The sequence below is a fragment of the Desmodus rotundus genome, chromosome 7 (assembly GCF_022682495.2).
Source record: "Desmodus rotundus isolate HL8 chromosome 7, HLdesRot8A.1, whole genome shotgun sequence".
Classification (NCBI taxonomy): domain Eukaryota; kingdom Metazoa; phylum Chordata; class Mammalia; order Chiroptera; family Phyllostomidae; genus Desmodus; species Desmodus rotundus.
In genome coordinates, this window is record NC_071393.1 from 4,945,034 (window position 1) to 4,972,521 (window position 27,488).

Consider the following 27,488-nt stretch of genomic DNA (forward strand, 5'->3'; position numbering starts at 1 on the left):
GGAACTGAAGAGACTCAGCAACCCCAGATGGTTACATTTACCACTTTGTTTATTTTTTGTTTACTGATTTTTGAGAGAGAGAGAGAGAGGAGCATCGATTTTGTTCTACTTTTTGATGCATTCATTAGTTGCTTTTTGTATATGCTCTGACCAAAGATCAAACCCACAAGCTTAGCATGTTGGGGACGACTCTAACCAAGCAAGCTGCCTGGCCTGGGCCTACGTTTACCACTTCAGAATATGCCAGATCGCATGTGCTTCGTATACTTTAGTTCACTTAATCCTCATAAAACCCATGAAAGGTGGTGCTATTTTTGGTCCCATTGTACAGATAGGGAAACTGAGGTTAAGAGGGGTAAAGCTCACACAGCTATAAATGTCAGAACTGGAATTTGAACCTGGCTCTAGTTGGTACTATTTTAAAATCAAGGTGAAATTCACATAACATAAAATTAACCATTTAAAAATAATTCAGTGACATTTAGTACATTCATAGTATTGTACAACTACCATCTTTGTCTGGTTCCAAGACATTTTTGTGACCCCATAAGGAAACCTCATACCCATTAGCAGTCATATTCCCCCTCCCCCCAGCCCCTGGCAACCACCAGTCTCCTTTCTGTCTCTGCGGATTTGCTTATTCTGGACTTTTCCTATACAGGCAATCATGTATGTGGCCTTTTGTGCCTGGCTTCTTTCATTTGTCATGATTTCAGGGTTCATCTGTGTTGCAGCATCTGTTAGTGCTTCATTCCTTTTTATGGCTGAATTATACTCCATTGTATCCCTACAGGTTCCCGGTGGGTGGGGTTAATGAGGGAGGTGGGGCAGGCGCAAAGCTGTAGTGAATGATAGAAACGCAGCTACCTGGAGAGAGGACGCCCAGGCGAACGGCTCTAGATGACTGCCAGGCAGAAGTTCAAGCACAGTGTGGTCAGATAGTCCCTGTTTTTGAAAAGAAACTGAAATTTTGGATATTTGTATAAAATCTGTGGTATCTCAGGTACAGCAGAAACTAAACAAAACACCTGAAGGGCAAATGAGCCATCAGGTTATGAATTGTATTAGTCAGGATTCTCCAGAGAAGCGGGAGACCCAGGAAAGCCATTGGTGTAATTCTAGTCCAAGTCCAAAGACATGAGAATTAGGAGAGCCAGTGGTTAAGTTCCAGTCTGAAAGCTGGCAGGCTCAAGACCCAGTGTTTCAATTTAAATCCAAAGGCAGGATGATGATGATGATGATGATGATGATGTCGTCGTCCCAGCTCAACAGTCAGGCAGGAGGAGTGTCCCCTTGTATCAAGAGGGTCAGCCTTTTGTTCTGTCCATGCCTTCAACTGATTCGACAAGGCCCACCCACATTAGTGGGGGCAAACAGTTTCACTCAGTCCACCAATTTAGATGTTAATCTCACAGACACACCCAGAGCAATGTTTGACCGAATATCTGGGTACCCTGTGGGCTGGTCAAGTTGACACCCAGTATTAACTGCCACAAATCCAGCCTTTGTCAGCTTGGTACCCATATGCTTCTCTTTAAACTGTACTTAATCTCCGAATACAGATAATAACAAGGCATAAGTCCACGTAACAATCCAGCCATCCTGCAAACCAAAACTGCACTAACTACTTCCGTAGAAGAGGAAATAAAGTCCTTGAATGATGTTTACTCTTCGTGTATTCTGAGCTACGCTCAAAACTAGCAGCTTTTCAGCGCCACTTGTTAAATGGGCTGAATAATACACCTAAATGAGAAACATGTCACCTTAAATTCTAAAGATGTCCAGTAGTCATTGTGTTTTTTAAATGTTTTTTATGAAGGGCTAAATGAAGCTTCTATCACTTTAGAAGAGGTAGCTTCACATGACCTGCACTATGGGACCCCTGAAATTTAATGAAGTAGAAGACCCCTATTTTTTTTTCTCAGGTTTATTTCCCACCCTCTGTCACACAAGTCTTACCAGGAAGTCTAGAATACTTGCTACTCCTTGCTCACTAGGTCCAGTCAGCATGACATCATCCCCGTGATGGACCAATGTGATAGGTTGTGGGAGGGATAGGAGATCAAGATCCCTGAGAACTAAATTATAACATAGGGCTGGAGGCTTGATTTGCCCCGAGGTAGGATAGTGAAGGTATATTGTTGGCCTTTCCAGCTAAAAAGCAAACTGCTTCTGTTGGGCCTTATTGCTAAGTATAGAAAAAGAAGCATTTGCCAGATCAATAGCTGCATGCCAGGTACCAGGGTGTGTGTTAATTTGCCCAAACGATATAGCCACATCTGGTATAGCAGCTGCAGTTGGAGTCACCGCCTGGTTAAGCATACGATAATCCACTATCATCCTCCAAGATCCATCTGTATCCTGCACAGGCCAAGTAGGCAGACTGAATGGGAATGTGGTGGGAATCACCCCCCTGCATCTTTCAAGTCCTTGGTGATGGCACCTATCTCTGCTGTCCGTTCAGAGAGCAGGGTTGCTTTTGATTAACTGGTCTCCCAGGCAGAGGAAGGTCAAGTGGCCCCCACTGGCCTGTCCCACCCTACTACCCACCCCCCCACCACCCTGCACAGGTCAGAGCGCCAGCATGGGGTTGCTGCCAGATGCTGAGTTCATTTACTCCAATTATGTGTTCCAGGATTTGGGGAATAACCCCAAGACGGGTTCCGGGACCCACTGGCCTCACTGTGAGGCAGACATAAGCAAAAACTCCATGGGTCGCCAGACCTCCGTGAGCCCTATTATGGTAAAATGCAGTAGGTCCCTTTGGGAAGACTAGGAGGAAGATTTCACAGTGTAAGTTTTGAGTAGTACACCAGAGTCCTTCCTCAGGGGACCTGGCCGCTCCCTCATTCAGGGAGTTCTGGGTCTGTAAACTGGCTCAACTCTGGGAATTGATCGAGGGGCCGTGACGCTCCGTTTTTATAGTTCAGATTAGATTTGTTCACTTGACATAGAACTTACAACCTACATAGACCAAGTATGAATTTAGTAGGCTCTCCATCTGTTTCACGTCTAGGAATGATCAACTAGCCAACACATTAGGTCTGGGTGAATCAGACAATTTTGCTTCCTGCTTTGACCCCACTATCCATTGTGATAACCTAGCCCACCTTGCCTTTGGTAGCTGAGCACCACCACTTGGGTTCCGGGGTCCAGTTACTCCCATTGCATTTAGGATTCCCCGTTCAGTGAATGCAGTTCCCACTGTGAGGTCTGGTCTACAGAGAGCCATTATCACAGAGCTCTTTCAAGACTTCCAGGGCCCCCTTCAGAGTTTATTTCTCACAGTCGTGGTGAAAGGTCTGTTTTCTGGATCCTCCCAGGTGGGGGTGTAGGTCTTAAATGAAAAATCCACCCAGTTCTGGCTGGTGTGGTTCAGTGGATTGAGCCCCAGCCTGCGAACCCAAGGGTTGCCGATTCGATTCCCAGCCAGGGCACATGCCTGGGTTGCAGGCCAGGTCCCCAGTGTGGGGTGTGTGAGAGGCAACCACACACTTATGTTTCTCTCCCTCTCTTTCTCTCTCCCTTCCTCTCTCTCTGAAAAACAAAATCTTTTTTAAAAAATCCACTCTAACATTCCCATCTCCCTATGCCTTTTAATCACTTCCTCTATATTAAGCTAAGGCAAGTCCACATTTCCAGTTCGCTTATGGTGGCCACTTTTTGGTCCATGTTTTGGCTGACCAACCAACCAGCCCCTGTTGGAGTCCTTTCTAACTCCCTGAACTTCCGCATTAAATGCCGATGCTCTGCTTAGTGAGCCCATATCCATACATTCAGCCCTGTCCAGCTTTATGTTCTTTCTACCATTATCCCACATCCTTAATATCCATTTCCACATATATTCCTAAGTTTTCTGTCTGTATAAATTAGAAAACTCAAATAGTTCTTTTGGAGTGTCGCACACCTCCTCAAGGGCCATACTTGGTGCCTCACCTTATGGGCCTGCTGGGACTTGTGTCTAGTTGCAGGTCTAGAAGTAGAGAAGGGTGGAGGGGGTGGGTCCTGAGCAGAGTCAGCTTTGTCTCAAATGGCAGCTGCCTTTAGGGGAGGCTGGCCTACTTTCCTCAAAGTACAGGGTTGTTTACTCTCAGACAGGGGATGGAGAAGCCCATCTCACCGGGGGCGAGGAGGCTTCTTTCACTGTTAAACAGCACAGATTGGGGGCCACCAGGGGCTGGGCAAAGCGGGAGTGAGTGGGGAATGAGTGCTTACTGGGTTTTGGGGTGATGAAAGTGATCTGGAAGGAGATAGAGGTGATGTTATACCACATTATGAATGTGCTAAATGACACTGAATTAAATACTTTAAAATGGTTGCAATGTTAAGTTTTACGTTATGTGGACAATGAATACCTGTCGATCGAAGGAAGAGCGAGAAGGCTAGTGTGCTTGGGGCCCGGGTGAAGACTTCAGCCATGACAGAACAGTCTGGAAGTGAAGACACCAAAACATTACTAGAGGTAGTTCCTGAGTGATGAGATTTTTAAAAACTTTTTATGGTGGAAAATTCCAAACCTCCACAAAAATCCAGAGAAAAACACAATGAGCCCCTTGTCCTGATCCCCCAGCACCAACCGTGGTCAGCATCCCGCTGTTCTGGTCTTGCTTATCTAACTGCTTATCTAACTGCTGGTCTCTAACTGCTCCTCTCCACCTTTTTTGTTGGTTTGTTTTAAGACTCTTTAAAGAAAACCTCAGAGGTTGTTGCACTTGTCAATGGCGGTGGGATTTTGAGTGATCGTTTTGTCTGACTCACTGGGTTTCCTGGTTTGTGTGCGGAGGTGTGTAGTTTTTGCCTGACTTTAAGAATTACTACGCTGTCCCGGTGCTCAGCTCGGGGCACCTCTGGTGGCTCATCTGTGAAAGGGGGCTGCTGACAGGAGTCAGTGAGCTTGTCTTGGTAACAGGCTGACGTCAGGGCTGCCACAGCGTAGGTGCGCTGTGTGTGTTAGCGTTTGGAAGGTGTAGATTCTGCTTTTCGGCTCTTGCCCACAATTTGAGCCGCTCTGCTCAGACCTGCCAGCCCCCCACCCCCATGGCAGGTACATGCGCATTTCACGGTGAGAGCCCAGGCTCTGTGCTGCAGGCTGGGAGACCCTGAGCTGTCCCCTGGCTGGCCTCTCGGTTCCATGTTTGTATGTTGAGACCGTCCTGGCACCCACCCCACAGGGCTGTGTTGTGCAAATGGAATGAAGTAGCATGAATAAAGGCGTAGTACGGTGCTGGCATGCAGTGCCCCATACTAGTTGGCTGGCACCTTCTCTCCAGAGTTTGCTTAGTGATGAGCATGGGACCAGGGCTGGAATGAGGTGTAGGGCCACCATCCCCCTGCTCCTGATGGTGGCCACTGTCCAGTGGAAGAAGCTCTGGCCACGAGTATCAGGTCATCTGCCCTGCTGTGGGGCTTTGGACAAGTGTCTCCACCTTTCTGGGCACCTGTGTGAAAGGCTGCAGTCTGAGCTATAGAAATCTGCAGAGGTTGGGCTCCAGCTGTCGGGACTCCCACACCCCCCTTTCCCTCTCCCCCCCGCACTTCCCCCAGAGCAGCAGCCATGGCCAGACAGGCCGGCAGTGGGAGGGGCTTGGCATGAGGACCAGCAGATGCCAGTCTCGCTCTGCGCACAGATGTATCTGCCAGTTTCTGATGGGGAGAAGCGATCTGGGAGTCACTCACTTCATTGATAATTAAATTCAAATTAAGAGAGATTTGCATTTATCAAAAGCCTATTTGACAAGGTGTCACTGTTCCCATCCAGCACCCGCGCTCTGGAGAGCCCACAAAGGGAGGTGCAGCTACGTGGGGGTGTGGAGAGGGTATGGGTGGGGGCAGGAGGAGAGGTGAGGCCCAGCAGAGAGGCTGTCAGCCCTTCATTATTACAGGGGGTCGTGGCCCAGTGGTAAATGGGATGAAGTGCTGTGTGGCCTCAATCAAACCACTCAACCTTTCTGAACCTCAGCTCCCACAGCATCCCCCAGGGTCTCCCTCCCAGGAGATGGCTGCAACTGTTTGGCTTCTGGTCCAGCAAGGAATCCCAACCTGCCTCCCTTCTTAGCTGAATTCTAGGAAGAGGGAGGGTCACAGGTCTACAGGGGATGTCATTGGTGGCCCCGCAGGTTCCTTTGCCTGCCGACACCATCAGCTGCTATGAGCAGGTGGATAGCATCTTCCCACTGCCACCTTTTCCAGGAGATTCTCAGTCTCCAGGAGCTGCCTATGCAGAGATATTCCATCCCAGCCCATTCTGGGGGAGGCCCCCAGCCATTGACCAGCCAGCAACCTGGCACCCTTCCTTCAGGGCAGGACCCCCCCTTCAGAGCTGCCCCTGGGACCCGGCAGAGACTGGACTCCTGCTGAGCCCACCTCACTGCTCAGCTCCCTCCCCTGCCCATACCTGCTGCCCACGCCCCCTCCACTTCCTCCTGAGTGTCTTCTCTCCATGACTCACCTGTACCAGAAACCCCTCCCCATCTCGGGTTCTGCTTGTGAAGCTTTCTACCCAAACCAGGATCCAGCCTGATCTCAGGTCCCGTCTTCTGTGCTGTGTTATTTCCAGCAGGTTGTCAGCCTCCCTAAGTCAGTGCCCTTGGTGGGGGCCCGGGGGAGTCACGGGGATGAGAGGAGCCCTACCCTTTTGGGTTTTTCACGAGGAGGGTCGGGGAAAGTTGTGAATGTGACATCCCTCTTTGTCAGCTGGAGGCTCTTTTCAGAGCCGAGGAGGATCCTGCTGGTCTAAGTGGTCTGAGTCCCTTGGTGAGAGGAGAATAGAGAGGGTTTGGGGAGCAGAAAGGTGTGGAGTGTGTGCTGGGGACATTTTCTGCCTCCCCAGCCTAGGATAGGCTGCAGAGAGTAGACATGCAGGGTCACGGAGTGAGGACTAGCCAATGGCATTTGTGGCCAAAGCAACTGCTTGGCAGGGCCTGGGATACGAACAGTGCCCAAAGCAGGTCCACGGGGCTGGAGCCAGGGCAGGGAGGGGCCCCGTGGCAGGAGGAGGGGCAGAGCCATGGGGTCGTGGTGAGGGGCCAGACTTTGTATCTGGTGCAGGAGGGCCTCGGACGGGTTCAGGCAGGGAGTACTACGGTCTGTTTTGAACAGGGGCAGCATTCCTTCTTATCCTTGGGGGTTACATCCCAAGACTCCCGTGGATGCCTGAAACCATAGATTGTACTGAACTCTATATATGCTCGTATTGTGTTTATTTCTATGCATACCTACCTGTAATAAAGTTTAATTTATAAATTAGGAGCAATAAGAGGTTCACAACAATAACTAATAATAAAGTAGGACAATTATAACAATATACCATAATAAAAGTTATGGGAATGTGGTCTCCCTCTCAAAATACTTTATTTTGTACTGTAGTCGCCCTTCTCGTGATGATGGAAGATGATTTAGTGCATCTACTTTGAAGAGATGACGTGAGGTGAATGAGACATTATGAAGTAAAATAAAGGTGATTTGAACCCAGGCACTAGTCGGCCTTATAACTGTGGTGGCTGCTGAGTGCCTGTGGGCAGGTAGCATACGCAGCGTGGAAATGCTGTGCGAAGGGATGCTTCACATCCTGGGAAGGATGAAGCAGGAAGGTGCGAGATTTTATCACACTACTCAGAGCAGCCTGCAGTTTAAAACTTACAAGTTGTTTGTTTCTGGAATTTCCCATTTCAAACCACGGCTGACCACGGGTGACTGAAACCATGGGAAGTGCAGCCATGGATGGAGGGGAACTACTGTATTTAGGTTCTAGATACCTTCCTGGTAGAGGGACCCCTCCTCCGGCTCTTTGCAGGAGATGTGATTAAGTAGGAGCGGACTTGGCATGGACGCCTGTGCCCGCCACTTACTTGTTCGACAGCCCAAGAAAAGTGTTTTCTTCTCTGAGCCTCAGTTTCCCCATCTGTAAAATGGGCATGATGCCATCTTCTGAGGGCAAATGATACAATGATACAAGCTAACATTTGTTGATACGCTGCATGGGGAAGAGTTTAGAGGGGCCTAGCGTGGAGGTCAGAGCTCAAGGAGAAGCCGGGCTCCTGATCCAGGTGAGAGATTACAAAGGGCCCAGTGAGCATGGCAGAGAGGATAGTGGGGGTGAAAGGGCAGGATTCGGGAGACCTCTAGAAGCAGAATGTTGGGGATTCAGTGGTGGATTATATGGAGGAGAGAGGGGTGGTCAAGGATGGCTCCCAGGGTTGGGGGCCCGAGTGCTGTGGAGCCCCTCCTGAGATATAAGAGTCTCCTCCCACCCCTTGGAGCCCTCCAGGTGCAGAGGCAGGTGCTTGTGTTGGGGAAAAGTGTGATTCTCGCTGTGTGACTCTGGGCAAATCAGTCCCCATGTCTGGTCCTTAGTTGGCTCATCTAAAACGTCACAAGAGTCCCTCCTGCCACTAGAGTCAAAGTGTAGGCTAGATGAAGTAGTATTGTCATCACCAAAGGTATTTCTCTAAGGAAGTGATGCCTGGCTGCAGCAAGAAACACTAAAGTCAGACTCCAGAAGGAACAGTGTGTGTGGTGGGTCTCTGGGCAGTTGTGAAGCTCCCCTCCCCGGGAGACCCAGTGATCCAGGAAAGGGGCCCCTGAACAGTTGTTTCAGGAAATGGGCTTTTATGTTCAGCAATACTGGTGGTCAAGGTCGTGGTTACTGAGTTTGTTGTTATTGTAGCTCTGCCCTGGGGTGAAGCCTCCTGGATCCTCAGAGGGTGCTCTCCTAGGGCAGTGGGAGCTCCTGACTTTATCTGATCCACTTCTCCACCTCATCTCAGACCTAGCCAATTGCTTCCCCTGCCTTGAAAGGCTTTTATATTGTGGCAAAGAAAACCTGATATAAGAAAATCTATCATATAAAGGAATGAACAAAGGGATGCTTATACACATTGCACAGGCTCTTCCACGCCTTCCACAGGGCTGGGCTTCCCAAGGTCATTTCCAGTAGGATAAGATTTTAAGAGAACATTTCCCGCCCCACACTCCCTAATCAGCTGCCTTTTGTATCATGGGTGTGAGCCCACCTTCACTGTACTGAAGGGATGTTCATATTTATAGGTCCTTGATGTTAAAATCAGACAGACCTGGATTCAGATTTCAACTCTACCCTGAACTAGCTGTGCCACCTTGGCTAAGTCACTTAACGTCTCTGAGACTCCATTTTTTATCTGTAAAGTGGGGATGTGAATGGAGTGGTTGGGAAAAGCAGTGAGGTCATGAAGCCTGACCTAGAGTAAATGTCAGGATTTGGCATTTCTAGTAACTTCCCTGTTCTTTTTCATCCCCGTTTGGGTTCAGCTCCCTACCCCCTGCCTTGCTCCTTACAGAAATGTTCCCAGTGTTGAGACCTTCCACGTTGTCTGTACTTGACAGACGGCAGAATTGTTGAAGGGAGCTGGAAGCCCGCTTAACAACGTTCCAAGCATCAGTCTACACAGCAGCCTGACTTCCTGGGCAGAGGAGTGAGAACCGCAGCCCCAGAGCCTGCTGGTGCGGAGGCATGTCTCACTCTTCCATCAGTACCGTAGATCAAGCTGGCAGCAAACAAATTTTTGGAGTTTTATTGAGGGTTTCTTTAATGAGTTATAGTTATTGGGAACCCCCTCTCAGTATAGAAAAATGTGTACAGAGGGTAATTTTATTTTCCTGACCACAGCAAAGGCAGGTCTTCAAAAACAGTCGGCTTCCAGCTTCGTGGTTGGGTGCACCCTTCTCTTTTATATTAATAAGATTCATCCAGTTGATATTCTCCACTCACACACAAAATGGGAAGAAATGCCGCAGCTAAATACAGCCGCAGCACAGGTGGGCCGAGATAGTCTGAGGTTGGGGGAACAGGGGCTAGGTTCTTTCTGCATAATCGGAATTGGGAGAATCTGTAGCCGTTTTCACACCTGGGTGGGACTCCAGGGCTACAGAAATCCTAAAGTGACCTCCAAAGCTGTGTGGCCTTGGGCAGGTTATACCACCTCTCTGAGCTTCTGTAAAGTGGCATCATAGCTCTTTTCCATGGCTGTTTTTCCACCTGGGGACAGTGCCTGAAAAGGGAGTGGGGAACCGTGGGACTCATTCACTGGTTTCATTTGTGTGTGTCCACAGAGCCTTTATTTCTTAGTCCCTTAGAATTAAGATTACAATTTAAATCCATATCTTAGGTACAAATTAGGGGCTCAGGGGCTTAGGTCAATATCCTCCCCCCACCACACACACATTTCTTGGTAGAGGTGCCCCATTTTCTTTATTCAAAGGGGACACTCTTTTGTGGTTTTTCAATGAGAAGCTCTGGGCACAGATACCCATGCCTGCCACTTCCCTGTTCAGTAATCTGGGTAAAGTGTTTTCCTTCTCCAAGCATTGGTTTCCCCATCTGGAAACTGGGCATGGTGCCATCCCTTTGGGCTAAACAAAATGATACAAAAATGATAGGCATTTATCGAGCACTTACTTTCTATCCAGCCCCACTCTCAGCATCATCTAAGTACGTAGCATCTAAGAAGAGTTCTGTAGATGGATACTGATATTATCCCCATTTTACAGGTGGGGAAAACAGAGGCTCAGAGAGACGAAGTGACCTTCCTCAGGTCACACAGCAAGTAAATAACAGAGCCGGGACTTAAACCCATCTCTGGGCAATTTCAAAGCCCGTGGTCTTGAATCTCCCAAGTTATGTAACCTCCTGATGAATGTCAAGGTCTCAGCTCCATGCTGGTACCTAGTAAGCACCCAGTAAGTACCGGCTACAGTGACCATGACAACAGTGGTGATGCTTGGGCAAACCTTTGCTTGGGGGCAGAGGAACAGAATGTTGGATGCATTTCTTGGCGAGTTCTATCATGGATTCATAAATTTCCATCATATTTCCAAAAGGGAAGGCTCACGCTGAGCTGAGCCACATGCGAAGTACAGCCTTCCCATCCAGAATAAAAGGGATACATTTATACATGCATACGCTCACACTTTGGTATCTCAGAAGCCAGGCAGAATATTGTAAAGCAATGTACAATGGCATAAAATATCATCCCAATTTAATCCATCTATCTAGTGTTCCATCTAATTACTATATTAGAAAAGTCTTCAGACCATGTATTGAACATTATAAATGGGAATAAAATGATTCTGGTAATGGCTTAATAAAACAGGTGAGGTAGCTCCGTCTGTCTGCCTGTATCCTTGGACCATGGCCAGATTGATTTGTCAGGGAACGAAAAAAAAAAAGAAAGAAAGAAATGGGCTTGTGTTGTTGCACTTTGGAGATTGTCTCCATTAGGGGCCTTTGATTTTATTCTTGTTTTTCCTTATGAGAAGTGGTTATCGGTTCCTTTTGTTAACAGCAAAATATGTAGAACTGATGGAAAAACCGACAGCAGTCGTTTCATATTTTATAAAGCTGTCCCCGGCTTGCAATTTGCTGGTTGGGATGAATCAAGGAGCCCTGAAACTCCTGGTGAATGTGCAGCCGACGACTGCAGTCTCGTCTGAGGGCATCTGAGGTCATGTTCAACCGTGGGGATTTAGCTGCTGAGAAGCTGCAGCGGGGGGAGGTGGAAGGAGGGTCCGGAAATTACATTCCAACCCTTTGGGGCTGGAATTGGGAAGGGATCCGAGCCCTTTGTGCATCAAATCCTCTTTCCTCCATGTGCCTAGTAAGGTGCTTGCTTTTTTGGCATCTCTGAGGCTTTCTGTATATATAAAAATGACTTGTCCCCTTCCCTCTCTCCCAACGCTCAATGTCTTCATACCCTGTGCTCAGGGTTCCTGCCCCCTTTCTATGAAAGCTGCCACTGCTGCTGAGACTTGACACATCCCTGCCTTAGTTTGCTCCTGTCTTTAGAGATGGTATCCAGCAACCTGAGACAGGCCGGCCACACGACCCATAGGTGTACATCCCTCCCGCTTCGGAGGCGCTGCACGTGATGGAGAAAAAGCACCCCTTTCCAAGTGCCATGCATTTCTTCAGCCCCCAAATCTAATTTCTTCTTCCAAGTAGACTAATAAGTGGGTGTCGGAGGTTAAATTCCAGCACACCAAGGAGGTGCCCATTCTTCACGGAGCCCTAGTGTTCACATCAGGCGTCGTCCGCGTTGTCATGGCTACGTGGGCCCTGGACCCCAGAGACGAGAGAGCAGAATTAATGGCAGTCCTGAGTAAAGGATTCCTGTCTTGGCGAGGTTGATGGATTACATTGATGTACCATTTGTCATACTGTAATTGTTCTGGCAAATGTAATACCCACTAGTATAAACATTGTACTGCTTTGCTAATAAAACCCAAAATAGGAAGAGAAAGGATGATACAGTGCTATGCTCACTTAAAGAGACAATGCCTTCTTTCCAAGTTGGAGCCCACTTCTGCCTGAACCTTGGCGCTGGGCTTCTTCCCCATTCATGTGCACGCAAGTGCTAAGCAGCTGTCCAGCACCCACCTTCCTAGCATGGGTAGCAGATATGTTCTCTGCTACTCCTGGGACTCAGTTTCCTTCTCTGTCAGCCTCTCCTGTGATTCCTCTTCTTGAGGGTTTCATCCAGTTGGGCTGGGGATGACTAGTCAAAATGTCTTCTCCTGGACATCTACTTGGTGTCCTGATGGAGCTGTATGTCCACACCGACTTGGCACGTAAGGCTCTGCTGTAGTGTGGCTGCTGCCTCCAAGAAGGCTTCCTTGGCCAGCCCTGCATTCTCTGAACTCTCGTATCTCTCAGGCTTGTAACTCAGCGTGAATCCAGCACTACCTGGTGCCTGTACTGCTTTATGATCCCTCCCCATTAGATCATGAGGCCCCCGAAGGCTAGGACGGGGTACTGAACGTCTCCCACTCCCACCCCTGGTTATGCCTAAAATGGTGTTTGGGAAGCAGAAGGTACTTAATGAATACTCTGAATTCCTGACTACTATTTCCCCACTGGGCGTGAGAGGCTTAAATGAACAGCCTCATTTGCCCTGTCTCAGCCTCCCAGAACCCTCAGGCGTGCCCACGCCTCTCCCTCAGCCCCCCGTGAGCTTCACTCTGTGGAAGCACAGCTCACATAGTGGGGAGACCATGTGCACTTCCCTTTCCTGAGCTTCTCTGAGAACACCCTTAGGTTATGACATTCCATCCTGCTCACCTCTGGAGGCCCAGAGGCCAGTTTGAATCCCTAAATGCTTAAAGATGAATGAATGAGTGAATGAATGAATGAATGAATGCCCTATCTTACCACCACCTCCATGGGTTGAGCTTGACTCCCCTTTTGCGGGGAGGAGCTGTTTGAAGGAAGCAGGTGGGGGTGAAATTCTTGGGCCTCTCCAAAGGTATTTATTTGTCCAGCTGCCTGAATGTGGGGGAATTGTGGGCCACGGAAGCAGCTTTCTCTTGTCACTGAGTCAGCCTGTGAGGTCCTAGGCTTTCCAGTTGCACTATTTCCCTGTGGGGGTTTCTGTTCCCCTGGGACAAATGAGACAAGGCTTCCCATTGGGATCTTGGGAGAGGATGACCTTGGGAGGAGGGCCCTGGGGGCAGGGTGGTCTCCATCTTCAATTGTGCCTCCTGACCTTGAGTTTGAGTTCCAGCTCTCCCAAGAGCTCTTCTGAGCCATCAGTGTTCATCTCCTTAATCACTCCCACCCCCAGCCCCCTGATTATCAGGGCAGAAGGGCCCACAAAGGATCTGCAGTCTCATGTAGTGTTTGGCCAGGCTTTGCTGGCTTCCGTGCCTTAACAAGTGGGTTCCTTTAGTCTGCCCAACCCCCCTCTGCCCTTACAGGGCCCAGACAGTGGCCAGATCCCTCTGAGGTTCTGCTCCTGTAAGGAATACAAATAACTGGAAACAGAGCCTTAAACTCATTAGGTTTACATTTTTATTTTAAATAGATTTTACTTTTAGAGCAGTTTCAGGTTCACAGCAAAATTGAGCAGAATGTACAGAGAGTGCCCTTTGACCCCACATATGCACAGTCTCGCACATCAACATCGTGCACCAGAGTGGCACATTTGTTACAATCAATGAGCCGACATTGACACATCATTATCCGAAGTCCATAGTTTACATTAGGGTTTACTCCTGGTGTTGCACATTCTGTAGGTTGGGACAAGTGTGTGCTGTCACGTACCCGTCATTACGGTGCCATGCAGTGCGTTTTCACTGCCCTACAAATCCTCTGCTCTGCTGAATTCATTCATCCCCACCCCCAACCCCTGACAACCACTGATCTTTTCACTGTCACCAGAGTCGTGCCTTTTCCAGAATGTCATGTAGTTGGTCATACATATGTTGCCTTTTCAAACGGACTTTCACTTCATAATTTGTATTTAAGTTTCTCCATGTTTTTTCATGGCTTGATAGCTCATTTCTTTTTAGCACTGAATAATATTCCGTTGTTTGAATGCGCCCGAGTTTGTTTATCCATTCACCTGCTGAAGGACGTCTTAGGCGTTTGTTTTTCTCACATGACTAAGTTCAAGGCAGGCGATTCTTCTGTCTTTCCATTTCAACACCTTGGCTTTCATCTTCGTAGTTGAAAGATGACGGTTGCTCCTCCGGGTCTCATACCTGTAGGCCAGGAAGGAGTAAGAAGGCAAAACCAATGGGGGCAGAGGGCAAAAGCTTTACTTCCAGTGAGGATTTTGCCTTTTAATTCATGAAGCAAAGCCCTCAGGGATACCTGAGCTTTGCCACATTGTCCAGAGCTCTCACTGGCCACTTGAAACTGCAGGAAAGGCCAAGAAGTTAGACCCTGTAGTTTTCCAGCCTCTGGCAGAAGAAGATGATGCCATGGGTTGGATTACGTCTCTTCGAAATCCCTGTGTTGGAGTTCTGACCCCCAGTCCCTCAGAATGGGGCTGTGTTTAGAGATAGGTATTACTTTTACCTTTAAGGTAATTAAGTTAAAGCAAGGTCATTGGGCTGAGCCCTAATCCAGTATGGCTGGTGCCCTCATAAGAAGAGGAAAATAGGACACAGACGTGTGTACAGAGGGAAGACCACTCAGAGACCCAGGCAAAGATGGCTGTCTGTAGCAGTTCAAGCCTAGGAGGGCGGCCTCAGAGGGGCAGGCCCTGCCGACACCTTGATCTGCAACGTCCAGCCTCCAGAACTGGGAGAAAATGCTTTCTTTTTTTTAAGCCGCCTAGTCTGTGGTACTTGGTTATGGAAACCCTAGCAAGCAAATGCAGATGTAAGTGAAGAGGGAGTTGGGATAGTTTCGGGTGGATTCTCTTGTTACCCCATTTTACAGAAGACTCATCAGAATCAGAGACGGTTAGTAACAAGTCTGGCGCTGCAAGGCTGCCTACGGGATGGTCGGAGTTCTAGTTCTAGCTCCAGAGGCTGGCCTCCAAGTGCCCGCTGACAAATGAATGGATAAACAGGGTGTTTATACCATGGAATACGGAGTCAGCCCTCACGGGGAAGGAAGTCCCGTCACACACTGTAACATGGATGAACCTGTATGATTCCACTGTATCATACGGTCAGGTTGATACCTAAGGGAGTCAAGTTCATAGCGAGAGAAAGTAGAACAGTGGTTACCCAGGGCTGGGGAGTTAGCGTCCAACGCATATTGCATTCCAGTTTTTCAAGATGAGTGGTGGTAATGTCACTGAACACTACTACTGCTGATAGTAATAATTAACACAAGTTATCTTATGTAATCCCCAAGTTGATACTTTTAATAAGTAGGTAAGGACACAAACAATACCATGGTTCAGAGAGGTTAAGTCATTTGTCCAAGGTCACCCAGTTAGCCAGTGGCTGAACTAGGCCTTGAACATAGGTCTGTCCAAAACTCAGTCTCTCAACCATTCCACCCTAAACTGCCTCAGCCTTTGATGAGAGCAAGGTTGAACTTGATACCATTGACATTTGGGACTGGGTAATCCTTTGTTTGGGGGGCTGTCCTGTGCATTGTCCTGTTTTACAGCTCCCTGGTCTCCATTAGATGCCAGTAACACACACCCTCCTCCTGAAGTGAGATGACCAAAAACGTCCCCAGATGTTATGAACTGTCCCCCAGGAGGCAGAATCCCCCTGGTAGACCCGCTGGTGTAACAGAGGCCTCCTGTAGCAGCACAGAGGAGGTAGGGCAGTTGCTGCTACCCTCACCGAGGTGGATTCGCCAGCCTGCAAATAACAGACCTTCGTGCTGCTGCTGCTCTTGAGCTTGTGAGGGCTCCCAGTTTAAAGCTGTGCCAATCCATGGCAATCAGCTTGTGTGCAGAAGACCCTTGAGGGAAGGGTACAGGGGCACAGATGCTTTCTTTGCCGGGTGAAAGGGCTTCCCACAGGAGCTCCCCCACTCTCCGCACTCCCTCACCCTTAAAATGCCCCAGCAGGTTGAACATCCTCCTTGACATAAGGCTATGCACGCCCTTACTTGTAGCCTGAATAATGGCCATTTGTCAGATGATTCGTAGCCCGATCGGGTCTGGGTAGATACATGGTCTCCGCGCGCGGTAGAATTGTAGCCTTTCAGTTAAAGGTGTCCAGGACACTTTGTTGGGTGAATGAAGCGAGTAGTAGAATGGGATCCCATTTTTGAAAAAGTCTACAAATGAATGTACGTGTTGGTTGGCACATAGAGAAGACCCCAGAGTGTTCCAATGGTTTTGTTTACAGCTGTAGCCCCATGGGGTCCTGGCACACAGTAGGTGCTTAATCATTATTTGTTGATACCTTGAATGCAAAGTGGAAAGATAGGGCTGTCAAACTTTTTTTCTTTGTGTGCTTTTCCATCAATTGAATTTTTAAATTATGAGCATATATTAACTTTGTGGTTACAGGGGGTGGAAAACATTTCCCTCAAAGAAAGGAAATTTTGAAAAAAAAGAAAAAAAAAACATGTCTCGAACTTGCCTAGGTGTTCCTACTACAGAGCTCAAAACCCACGTTCCCATCTCTCCAGAGCCACACAAAGAAACGAGGCTGGTGTTTTACGGCCCCTGTTCAGTCATGCATTGATAACATTGGACTCTGGAAGAAAACTGCTTCTTTCTCTCACTGTGGTTTTTCCCTTGGGCTTCGGGGTGGGTGGAGGGGGGCACCAACAGACAGTGTGTGTGGACAGAAAGGCAGTTTAGGGAAGGGAGTAGGGGCCTGGAAGATTCTGTCTCACTGCTGCCCCAAGCAGGAGGCACAGAGCTGGACCAAATGACCCCTTGGTGGGGAGGCAATGCCCACTCCTGTGACTTCCTTCTACCGCGGCTCCGAGATCCTTCCAGAGCTGCCTGAGTTTTAAGAAAAGCTTGGGGGCATGTGAAGGTCAGAGAAGAAAAATATGGACTGGATAGATCATTTGGGGGAGCAAGTTTCAAGACCACAAGAATACAGTGAGGGAGGAGGGTGAAGAAACACCCCCACGCCAGCTTTCTGGTTTCTAAATATTCCAAAGCCCTTTGAGTTTGTACAGTTGCACCTCAAATGTTTTTTAAAGTTTACAACTGACCCAATCCATAGGAAAAGATAAACACCCTTCCTATGTTTGGAGTCATATGTAATTTTTATCTCTTGACCTTTAAATGTAAGCAGCAGTAAAATGAAGAACTATTGCAGTCATTTAACACTCCGGCTGTACTAACTGGTTCCTGCCCGAGAACCGTGGTTTTAAATTGGCTAATGCAGAATACTTGCAGAGCTAATAATAATTCAGATTACTCCTGTCAGCTATTCCGGTTTCATGGGTAATTTAGTAGTTGAATAAATTTTTAAAAAAATTCATTCGTTACCATGCACTGTTATGAATCAGTAGATGGTTTACCATTGGCAGCAGTAACTGTAAGAAGATTTAAATTGCTACTGAAAAGGATTTGAGTGAAGGTAATGTTTTATAATGTTCTAAGCCATATGCACTACTTTCAGGCCTCATCAGTTTTACATTGATTCCTAGTGAAGTGTTTAATTGCATCATGAATGCAATATAATTCAGTTCTTTCTGCTAATATGGTATATATCTCAAAGTGATATACAGCACTGACAGGGAGAATTCGCAGTTTCGTCCAGATTTGGGAGGGCAGTGAGAATTGGGCGCCTACTGGATGCACGGAAGGCAGGCGGCAGGGGAAGGCTGGATCTCAGCGTCATCTTGCTGAGACTGATGGCCCGGGGGGGTGTGGGGGGTCGTGAGTGTGTGTGGGGAGAAGTGGGCTGTGTCTGTCACCGCCTCTCAGTGCTGACGGCCAGGCAGAGCAGGGGCTGGTGCCGTTGGCCTCCCCTAGGAGCGCAGGCAGATCTCTCAGCTGGCCGACAAGCTCAAGAAGGCTGGCTGGGCCCACTCCCACCGTCACACACTCATGGATTGGGTCTGGCGTCTCACTGGCCATGTCCAAGTGATTATGCAGGACTGGGCTTTCTGTTGTTTAGTTATTCGATGGATATTTATTGAGCACCTAAGAAAATGGTGGTGGAGGGGACCAGCATTTCTCTTGCTTTCCTTCTCTGCATCTCACAAAGCAACCGGAGGTGCAGGGGTACCCTTGCCGGGGTAGACCCCTGCATTCTGTTTTAAGAGGCGTCTCTGGCTACCACCCTCTGGCTACCAGGCTGAAGGACGCATCCTTCCAAATTGCAGTGTGTAAAGACAGACTCATTCTTTCTGGCATTCATTCATTTATTCACTTACTCGTTCAACAAATTAATGTTACGAGTCAGTCACTATTCTAATTGCTGGGGTTATAGCAGTGGACAGATATGCCTGACCTCATGGAACTTCTATTCTAGTGGGCACAGACTGACCATAAGCAGATACATAATTCAGAACACAAAGTTAGCTTCAGATGCTAGTAATGGCCACATTCCAGTAGGATCCACTTGATAGCATATTTCCTGCTTTTAAAAATGTGTGTCTTCTGTATTCCTTGGCTCAGGCCGCCACAACAAAGTACCACAGGCTGGGGGCTTAACCAACAGAAGTTTATTTTCTCACCGTTCTGGAGGCTTCAAGTCAAAAGCAAGGTGTGAGCAGGGTTGTTTCTGAGGCCTCTCTCCTTGGCTAGGAGAGGGCTGTCCTCAGCTTCACAAGGTATCTCCCTTCCATGCATAACTGTGTCTTTCTTCCCCTTTTATAAGGCCATCAGTCTTGCCTTACGTTAGGGCCCGACGTAACGACTGCATTTTAACTTGATCACCTCTGTAAAGACCCTGTCTCCAAATAACACACATTCTCAGGCCCTGGGGAATTACTCCAACATATCAGCCTGGGGGGCACAGTTCAGCCCATCGTACCCTGTGGAGAGAGAGAGTGTGTGTGCGTGCGTGTCTGCGTGTGCGTGTGTGTGACTGTGGCGGGAAAGATAGGTGCTCTCAGTGGAGGGAACAAGAAAACAGTGTTAAATGCACTCTAATCAGAGGGCTCCTTCTGTCAACCGTCGTCACGACTGATGTGAAAGTCAGACCTGCTTGTCACGTCAGTCCCTTCTCCAGCAGGACCTTAAAATCAGAGTTCATGCATTTTCAGATATCTGATTGTCATGCAGCCAGAAAGCAGAGGCCCCGGACCCAGGTCTCCCCCCTCCGCCTGGCGCCTTAATGTAATCAGAGCCTCCTTTTTATCCCTGCTCTCGAGGAAGGCCAGCCAGGCCACCTTTTTTGATCAGCGTAACCTTGATGCAAAAGAATAATTTATCCATGCCCCCAGATGAGGAAATTGCAAAATATTATTTATGAAGGCAAACTGACGTGTCATAATTCTGGCCCTGCGTTTCTGGATGCAGCTGACTGGGATAGGGAGATGCTGGTGATGTTTGATGATAAAATGGGACATCCTACCCATGAGATGGAGGTGTTGGGGCAGCTGGGAGTCAGGGGTCCCCTCAAGAGAGATTCCAGAGAATGAGAGTCGTTTCAGAAGCTGACCTACACTGCCCTTCCAGGGACTTCCAGGGCAGAAGTAGGAGGAGAAGTGTCCAGGACAGTACAGAGCAGAGCAGCTGGAGTGAGAGGGCCTGATGAGCAGCAGTATGGGGACCTTCCTTTGAGGATAGCAGCCTTGGTTTGGGGGACTTGGGAGGTTGTGTATTACAGTGGTTACCAGCCCTGACTTTGGAGCCAGCCAGCCTTGAGGTTGAGTCCTGGTTCTGTGGCTTCCTATGTAGTGTGTGACGTTGAGCAAGCTAGGTCGATTTTTTGAACCTCAATTCGTTCATCTGTATAATGGGAATAATAGCAAATCTACCCACGACTTGCCTCAAGACTAATATGAAATAATGCAGTTAGAGTGTAGTTGTCTGGTAAACAGGCCCAACTCCTTACCTAGGTAGCAGTTAAGTTGAGTGATAAAGAATGCAGCTCTGTATCCAGATAGCTTGGCCTGGCTTCCCAGCTCTGTTCCTCAACAGGCTGTGTGACCTTGATTGAGTCACTTCACCTCTCTGAGCCTCCATTTTCCTCCTCTGTCAAATAGGCATCAATAAAGGCTCCTGCTTCATAGGGTCCTCTTGAGGGTTAAGTGAATGAATGGAAGGAAAGCATTTACCAGGCACCTGCCTCATAGTAAATGCTCAGTAAAATGTGGGCCATTAATATTAACTTCTTAGGACAGCTCTTCATGGTTTGCCTTCCAAGAAGCTGTTCCCAACCTTACTTGGATCAGCCAACACCATCCTATGGAACAACATACTTAGTTTTAAAATCCAAAAGGACTTGCAGTCCTTGTATTTCGAAAAATTCTTTTGAGCATTGAGAAGCACCTTCTAAGGCGACAGGATGTATATTCCCTGGGAGGACCCACTCGAGCATCTGTCTGCCACCAGGGAGATGACAGACCCCAACATCTCTGACTCCCCAGTTCACCAAATCAGATCCACCAACTCCTGAAAACATCAGCACACTCTCAGGTACCAGCCGGAAAGTTCAGCACAGTAAATGTTTTGCAGCCTCTCAGCAATTTGGGGTTCTACTGAATTAGTGTTTGGTATTGAATTAGTATTCATTTTCTCTAATATGATATAAAAGTATAATCACATTAGTGACTTTTATAGCACATTAGATTATACATTTGGAACATGTGCCCGCCTGAAGCAGCTTAAAAAAACAAAACCCAGCCAGCAACAATAACAAGGGAACCGTCTTCTACCCTGGCTCACAAGCCCTGGCTTTCCAGCTGGGCTGCAGCAACCTGGTAGAAATTCTTTGCTCTCTGCCTCCTGGTCCCTACAGGGAAAGAATTTTCATTCCACCGACCTGATTTGTGAAGCATTGAATCTAAGAACTTAATAGTCGTTCCAAATGAATGTTTCTTTAATCCCGGGGCAGAAACATAGGCTGTGGTTGAGATGTAATTAATAGCACTAATTACTCTTCTCTCCCTCCATCTCCTTTTCCTTCTGCCATCACCCTGTTCCCCACGAAACCTGGCGAAAGCAACAGAAATATTCACCTTTTGCTCCCAGATGTCCCTGGACAGGGAAACCAGTCAGTGAACTCAGAGCCCTCCCCCACCCCCTGGGCTCCCTATTTGGAAAGGTTTTCTCTCTGCCTTCCAGTTCTGAGACTCCTGGGCTTTCCAGAGTTTAGATTTTTCTAGAACTGGTTTCCAGCCATCTTGGTGACTCAGCGAGTTTTGAAGAGTGATGTCCTATGGCAACAGCAGCGTGTGGCCTGACTGGCCTGAGCATCTCCTGCGGTGCAGCCTCACTCATGCTTTGGTTCAAACACGGATGGAGCTCCTCACAGAGTTGCCAGGGTCGGGGCCAGTGGATGCCCGACACTGAGACCCCGTCAGCAGCCCTGTTGGGCTCAAAGCTCAACCCTACCAAACCGTTTTCCACCAAAAGGTTTTCTGCATAGAAGGAAAGTCAGCTGGGCGGGAGGGCTAAAATGATTTACTCGTACGCTCATTACCAAATAATTAGAGGTGTGTAGACCCACCCAGACAGGCTTCGAAAGTAGGTGGCATCTGGCATGCCAACTCGAGAACTCAGTGGTAGATTCCTGGGCTACGGCCTTGAGAGAGATTCTCAGATCACATTTTGGCTCAGCAAACGAATCTCATTCAGTCAACAAGCATTTAAAGTGCCAAGTATGGCTCTAGGCACTGGGGCCACTGAAATGGATGGCCAAGACCCCTCCCATAAAGGAATTCACATTCTAGTCGGGAGAGGCCGACAGTAGAGACCAATGAGGCGGCTCATGGAGAGCCTGGCCGCAAGATAGAGCTGGCCTCCTATTTTAATTGCAGTGGAAAGCTATTGGAAGATTTTCAATAGGGAAGTGCTAGGATCTGGTTTATGTTCAAAAGATCGAAGCTTTAAAAAAAAAGAAAGAAAACACTCTGGGAAAGGAGACAGGAGGAGAAGTTAGAAGATACAGTTCAAGGTTATTGTAGGTGTCTGAGCAAAGAATGGTGGAGGGTGGAGGATGGGTAAGAACTACTTGATTTGAGATCTACTATGTAGGTCTGACTGAATTCATGAGAGGGTTGGATGGTAGGGCAGAGTGGGAGATCTGTTAGTAGTGTCTGCCATGAGTGTGGGAGGCGGCAGTGGCCGCATACATGCACGCTATATATTTGCCATCTCTGCTTTGTACGTCATTTTTAAGCTAATAGAGGGAGTTGGGGAGGGTGAAGAGTCACTCACAGATAGTAATTTGTGGCTTTTGCAACAGCTACAGATATTCCATGAGGTGCATCTGAAGAAGAGTATTTACCAGCTCTTCATGGAGACAGGATGGGAAGGGGGTGTGTGATGCCACGTTGTCTTAACGTGACACTGTCCAGAGATCAGTAAGGCCAATGGGACACTCAGAAGACATAGAAATTAGACCAAATCCCTAGAGAGATATGCAAAGGGCCAACATGATTCCCAAGAGGCAGAGTCGGGAAGGTTCACAGAAGAGAGGCAAGGCAGACAGCTGTTGATGGAGCAGGTTAATGGAAAACCAGTTTCCAATTATGTCAGGTGAAAACAGAGGATCAGAGACAATCCCCTCTTCTCCCCACTCCACCTACAGGAAGGACCCAGCAGGGTCAGGGGGGACGGGGGGGGGGGGGGGGCGCGTTTAATAGCAAATGATCAACTGGAAGCACCTTTGGGCTTTTTTTTTTTTCTATAAACCCTTATCTTCACTAAGAAGATTGGCTGTGTGCAGACACTTGGAAAAAGTACATCGTGTGATTAGGCCGGGGGGAAAGACAGCCTGCACTCCAAGAGGCAACAGCCACTTGGAATGCCTGGAAGCACCCCCAGAGGATGTGGCATGGGGCCGGTGAATCTTATTACTAATTTTTTGATTCCTTCAAGATAAGGGAAATATTGTGAGATTATGATCCAGAACAGGGCTAGCTGTGTAATGTATAACTTTCTGTTTTTTAAAAAAGGTGCGAGGACAGACTTTGGGATTATAGGCAGTCTGCTCAACTTCCATTTCTGCGAAGAGTCTAGAAAAAACTGTCAAACAATAAACTGCAATCTCTGCCCTTACACCTTGGTTTTCACAGCCAGCCATGTGGCTTCAAGAACACCCAGCCCTGGACAAACACAATTTCCTTCATTGACAGGCCGTCCACAAGGATAGAAAGCATAGAAAATGAGGCCCGTGTGAGGCTCACGCCCAGGCCCCTTCCCCTCACTCCTGGGGAGGGCCATGCAGAGCCCCGGTCCTCAAACCCAGCTGGTGTTTGGACGCTTCACCCCCATCCAGAACCCAGGTGGTGACAGCATCCACGTGGGAGACCAACCTGGCATCTCCTGCCAGGATGCTGGGCTGGCTTGGAGAAGTGCTGGGGTAGCCCATTTTAAAATACTAATTTTTAAAGAAGCATTATTCTGTAAGCAATAACCATGGAGTTTTGAAAAACAGACATGAAAGATGAGTGTGAGATGAATAGTCAGTCTCCTTACCGTCCAGTCCTGTCCCAGCTCTTCTGCAGTTCTTTGTCCAGCACATTTTAACCCATCGACAAGCATGCAGGTACAGCCCCTTTTTTAAAATAGAAAGGGGATGTCTTTCATCCTATAATACTTAGTGAGCGCCTACTGTATGCTGGGTGCTGAGAGTACAACGATGAACACAGGAAAATGTCCCAGACCTCCTGGCACAGACAGGCCAGCAGGAGGCTGGGCAGGCGGACGTGAAGCATGTAAACAAATAGGATCACAACCCTACAAAGAAGATCAGCTGTGCGCTATGGTGGAGCAGCAGGTGGGGGAGGGGTTAGTAAATGGACCACGAGGGCTGAGGAGTCATCCGGGAAAGAGGCTTGTGTCCCTGTGCACGGTGTGTGTTGATGGTGTGTGTGCATCTGTATAGCGCAGGGTGTGTCTGGATGCATATGTTGCCATCTCTGCATGTCAGGGTGCGTGCTTCTTTGCCTCTGTGAGTGTCTGTGAGTCTGGACTGGCACACGCATGTGGCCTGTCTTAGGAGGGACGCTCTGGGGTCCTAGAGCTTCTGAGAGTGTGGCGGGGCAGGGAGAGACAGGTGGAGAGCAAGGTGGCGCCCAGCCGTGCAGGCCGCACGGGCCGTACGAAGGGTCCCAGGTGTTCGACTCTGTGCCCAGGGAGCCAGTGGAGGGTCCGGCAGAGGAGCGATGCTCTCCTCCATTGTTGTCAGGGTCCCTGTGAAACAGTGTCATAGGGGGCCTGGAGGCTTCCCCCGCCGCAGCCATCCTGTGGAGCCGATGGCGCTCGCTGGTGGATGGCTTAATGTGGTGGAACAGAATGAGTGGAAATGCCTCCTAGGGTCCTGGCTGGAACATCTGGGTAGATGTAGCGCTACTTCCCGAGATGGGGCAGATGCTGTGAGAGTAAAGCCGGGGAGCAGGCGGCAGCCCAGGGCTCCCTGTTGACCCTGGGAAATCTGAGGTGCAGGAATGTCAGGTCTGCAGGGGGTGTGCAAGCAGAGCTCACAGTCTCGCGGGCTGAGGGTGAGACGTGAGCAAGACCCCCAGAGGACCCGGTGTTGTCTTCAGACATGGTTCTTGAGTCCCTGAGCCAGAGTACTGAGGGCCCCCATCAGTTGCCCCAGCGTAGCCCTGAGCACTAGTGTCAGAGACCCATTAGGAGAATGTCTCCTGGGGACCCAGCCCGGACCACGGCAGCAGGGGGCTGCATGGAGTTTGGGTGTCTGCAGGGCTGGCTTGCTGGGACAGGCTGCCGGAGCCCAGTTCGTGTCACCTTTAGCTCAGAAATTGCTTCACTAAGAGCATTATCTCTTGCATGCCTTGGTTGCTGGTAATCTTAAAAGCTAAAATTGTTGAGCATTTTACTTTGTTGTTGGCCCTGACAAGCCACAGGCTCAGTTAATCCTTGCAGCAACCCACGAAGCAGGCTTTACAATGATTCCCATCGTGCAGATAAGGAAAGTGAGGCACCGCGAAGCAGCGGGGGCACAGCGGTGGAGTGTAGACAGGATCTGAGGCCAGGCCATTCTGACTACAAAGCCCTGTTCTCTTAGTTTTCACATTCTATGCCAAACGCTTGCTATATGTTGTCCCTTAAATAGGGACACCCTTCATAGGGGTGTTGCCATTACACCCATTTTACAGACAGGGAAACTGAGGCTCAGAGAGGAAATGCCTTGCTCAGGGTCACACAGCTCGTAAGTTGCAGCATCAGGATTTGAATCCAGGCCTGTGGGAAGCCCTGATTCCCTTTTGAATGTTGGCATGCTCCTGACCACCAGCCCCTGCCTCCCTCCATTGGCAGTAAAAGTCTGTCCTTTCAGTGACCTGCCAAGGGCAGGAGATGAGACCCCATCTTTGGGGCTGCCCAGCAACTTCCTAGGCAAGGATTTTGAAATTAATGAGAAACATTAAGGTTAATGGGTTTCTTGGAGACCTGTGGCCAGAACTGGAGCGAGCCTGTTCTGAGAGGCGGGCTTATCACTAAAGCCGATGCCGGGAGCTGGTGCTTGTGTTGGGCTCAAGTGGCATTAAGGCCCCACTTCTGGGACAGACAACCTTGGTTAGTTCATGGGGGTCCGGGCCACCCTGTCCACCAGGAGACCCTTGTGGCTCACTGGGACAGCTCTGTCCATCAGAGCGTTGATGGACAGCACTGAACAGCTCGGTAGCAGAGGGAGCTGGGTAGGATTCACTGCTTGCTTTAGCCAATGTGTGTGTGTGTTTGTGTATTTCTTGAACTGGTACTTGAAAAATTACACTCTGATTTAAAAAGTTGCCTACTGTAGCTTCCTGAAGACTCTTGTTTGGTTAGCAGAGCTGTTACGGGTATGGGATCTGGGGTCAGGCTACCGAATTTGAGTTTTGTCTGTGCTGGTGGCTGCCTGACCTTGAGCATGACTGCTCTTAACCTCTCCACTCCTCAGTCTCCCCGCCTCATAACATTGGTGTAAGAAGCAAATGAGTGCCTAAAACTGCAGCTGACATGCAGTGTGTACCCAGCACACATTAGTTTAGCTAAGTGTTATTACTGCTATTATTGCTGTCTAAAATAGGTTTTCTGAAAATGACCAGATAGCAAACATTTTATGCTTGACGGGCCACATGGTCTCTGTTGTAACTTCTCAAGTCCTGCTGTTGTAACAAAAAAGCAGCCGTGGACAGTACGTATACGAATGAATGTGGTTGTGTTCCGATAAGACTCCCCTATGTCTTATACATGAGCACAGGGGGAGAAAAGTCCTCCTCTTCTGGGAGAGTGTGGCCCTGGGGCTGCCAGCAATCATTTTCCCCAGATTACTGGGGGAGACAGCCATGGTGAGAGCAAGCAAGGACAGGTCAGAGGGAAGCAGAGCTGAAAGGGAGAAAGCAAACTCTGTCAATACTGTTTGAGCTGCTGGATCCAGCCATGCCTGAAGCTATAGCTACACTGTTAAGATACATGAACAATGGTTTCCCTTTTACGCCTAAGCCACTTTGAGTTGGGATTCTGATGCTTGCAACCAAGAGTGCTAAATAATATTAGCTTCCTCCCTGTTCACGCCAGGTGGAGCCACTTGCCCACTTCCATCTGGTGCTCATACCCACCCCTGCCTTTTTGGGTTCAAGTTCATGTTACTACCCAAGAGCATTTCTTAGTCCTCAGCATATAAACACACGCCACACTTTCTTTTCCTGTGGGGGTTTAGTTTCTTTTCCAAGTGTGCATGACCTTGAGCAGGTAGGTGACTTCTTCAGATACATGAACTTTAGTTCTGTCTTCTGCAAAATGGAGTTAATCATCAGACCTACTGCACTGGGTGGGTTATAAGGTTAACACTTATAAAGCACTCAGTAAGCACTACCTACATGTCTGCTGTTATTACTACCTGCAAACCAAGCTCACACACTCTCTAGGAATTTTCTGTCGAGTGAAGGAAACCATCCACTCTCTGAGGCAGGGATGGGGTCTTTCCTTATTCCCAGCACCAGCCCGGGCCTGGTATTGAGTGGGCATTTGGTGTTTGTTGAATACAAGTTAGAATAAGCCAAAGATAATCACAGAAATTACCCATGAGGTAACCACGGGTGTTTGTGGCTGGCAGGCAGGCTGTCGTTGCTTTGGGGTTTATAGAAATTTGATGCGCAGAGGAATGAATGTGAGGGGTCCCACAAGCAATTCGGGGATTGGATGTTTGGAACTGAGACCATCGCT

The 27,488-nt window shown here is 48.6% G+C and overlaps 2 protein-coding genes and 1 long non-coding RNA gene across 3 annotated transcripts in view; 1 reads left to right on the forward strand and 2 right to left on the reverse strand.

Moving 5' to 3' along the window:
- PHETA1 (PH domain containing endocytic trafficking adaptor 1) overlaps positions 1-27,488 on the reverse strand; it is a 256,756-nt gene that overhangs the window by 92,943 nt on the left and 136,325 nt on the right. The window lies entirely within an intron of this gene.
- The window catches only part of CUX2 (cut like homeobox 2), a 221,020-nt gene that overhangs the window by 71,254 nt on the left and 122,278 nt on the right, over positions 1-27,488 (forward strand). The gene's annotated exons all lie outside the window — the stretch shown is intronic.
- On the reverse strand, positions 13,802-24,006 carry LOC139441074 (uncharacterized). The gene is made up of 3 exons (XR_011651463.1): positions 23,793-24,006; positions 20,203-20,553; positions 13,802-14,511 (listed from the first exon to the last, which is right to left on the reverse strand). It is a non-coding gene; the product is annotated as an uncharacterized lncRNA (long non-coding RNA).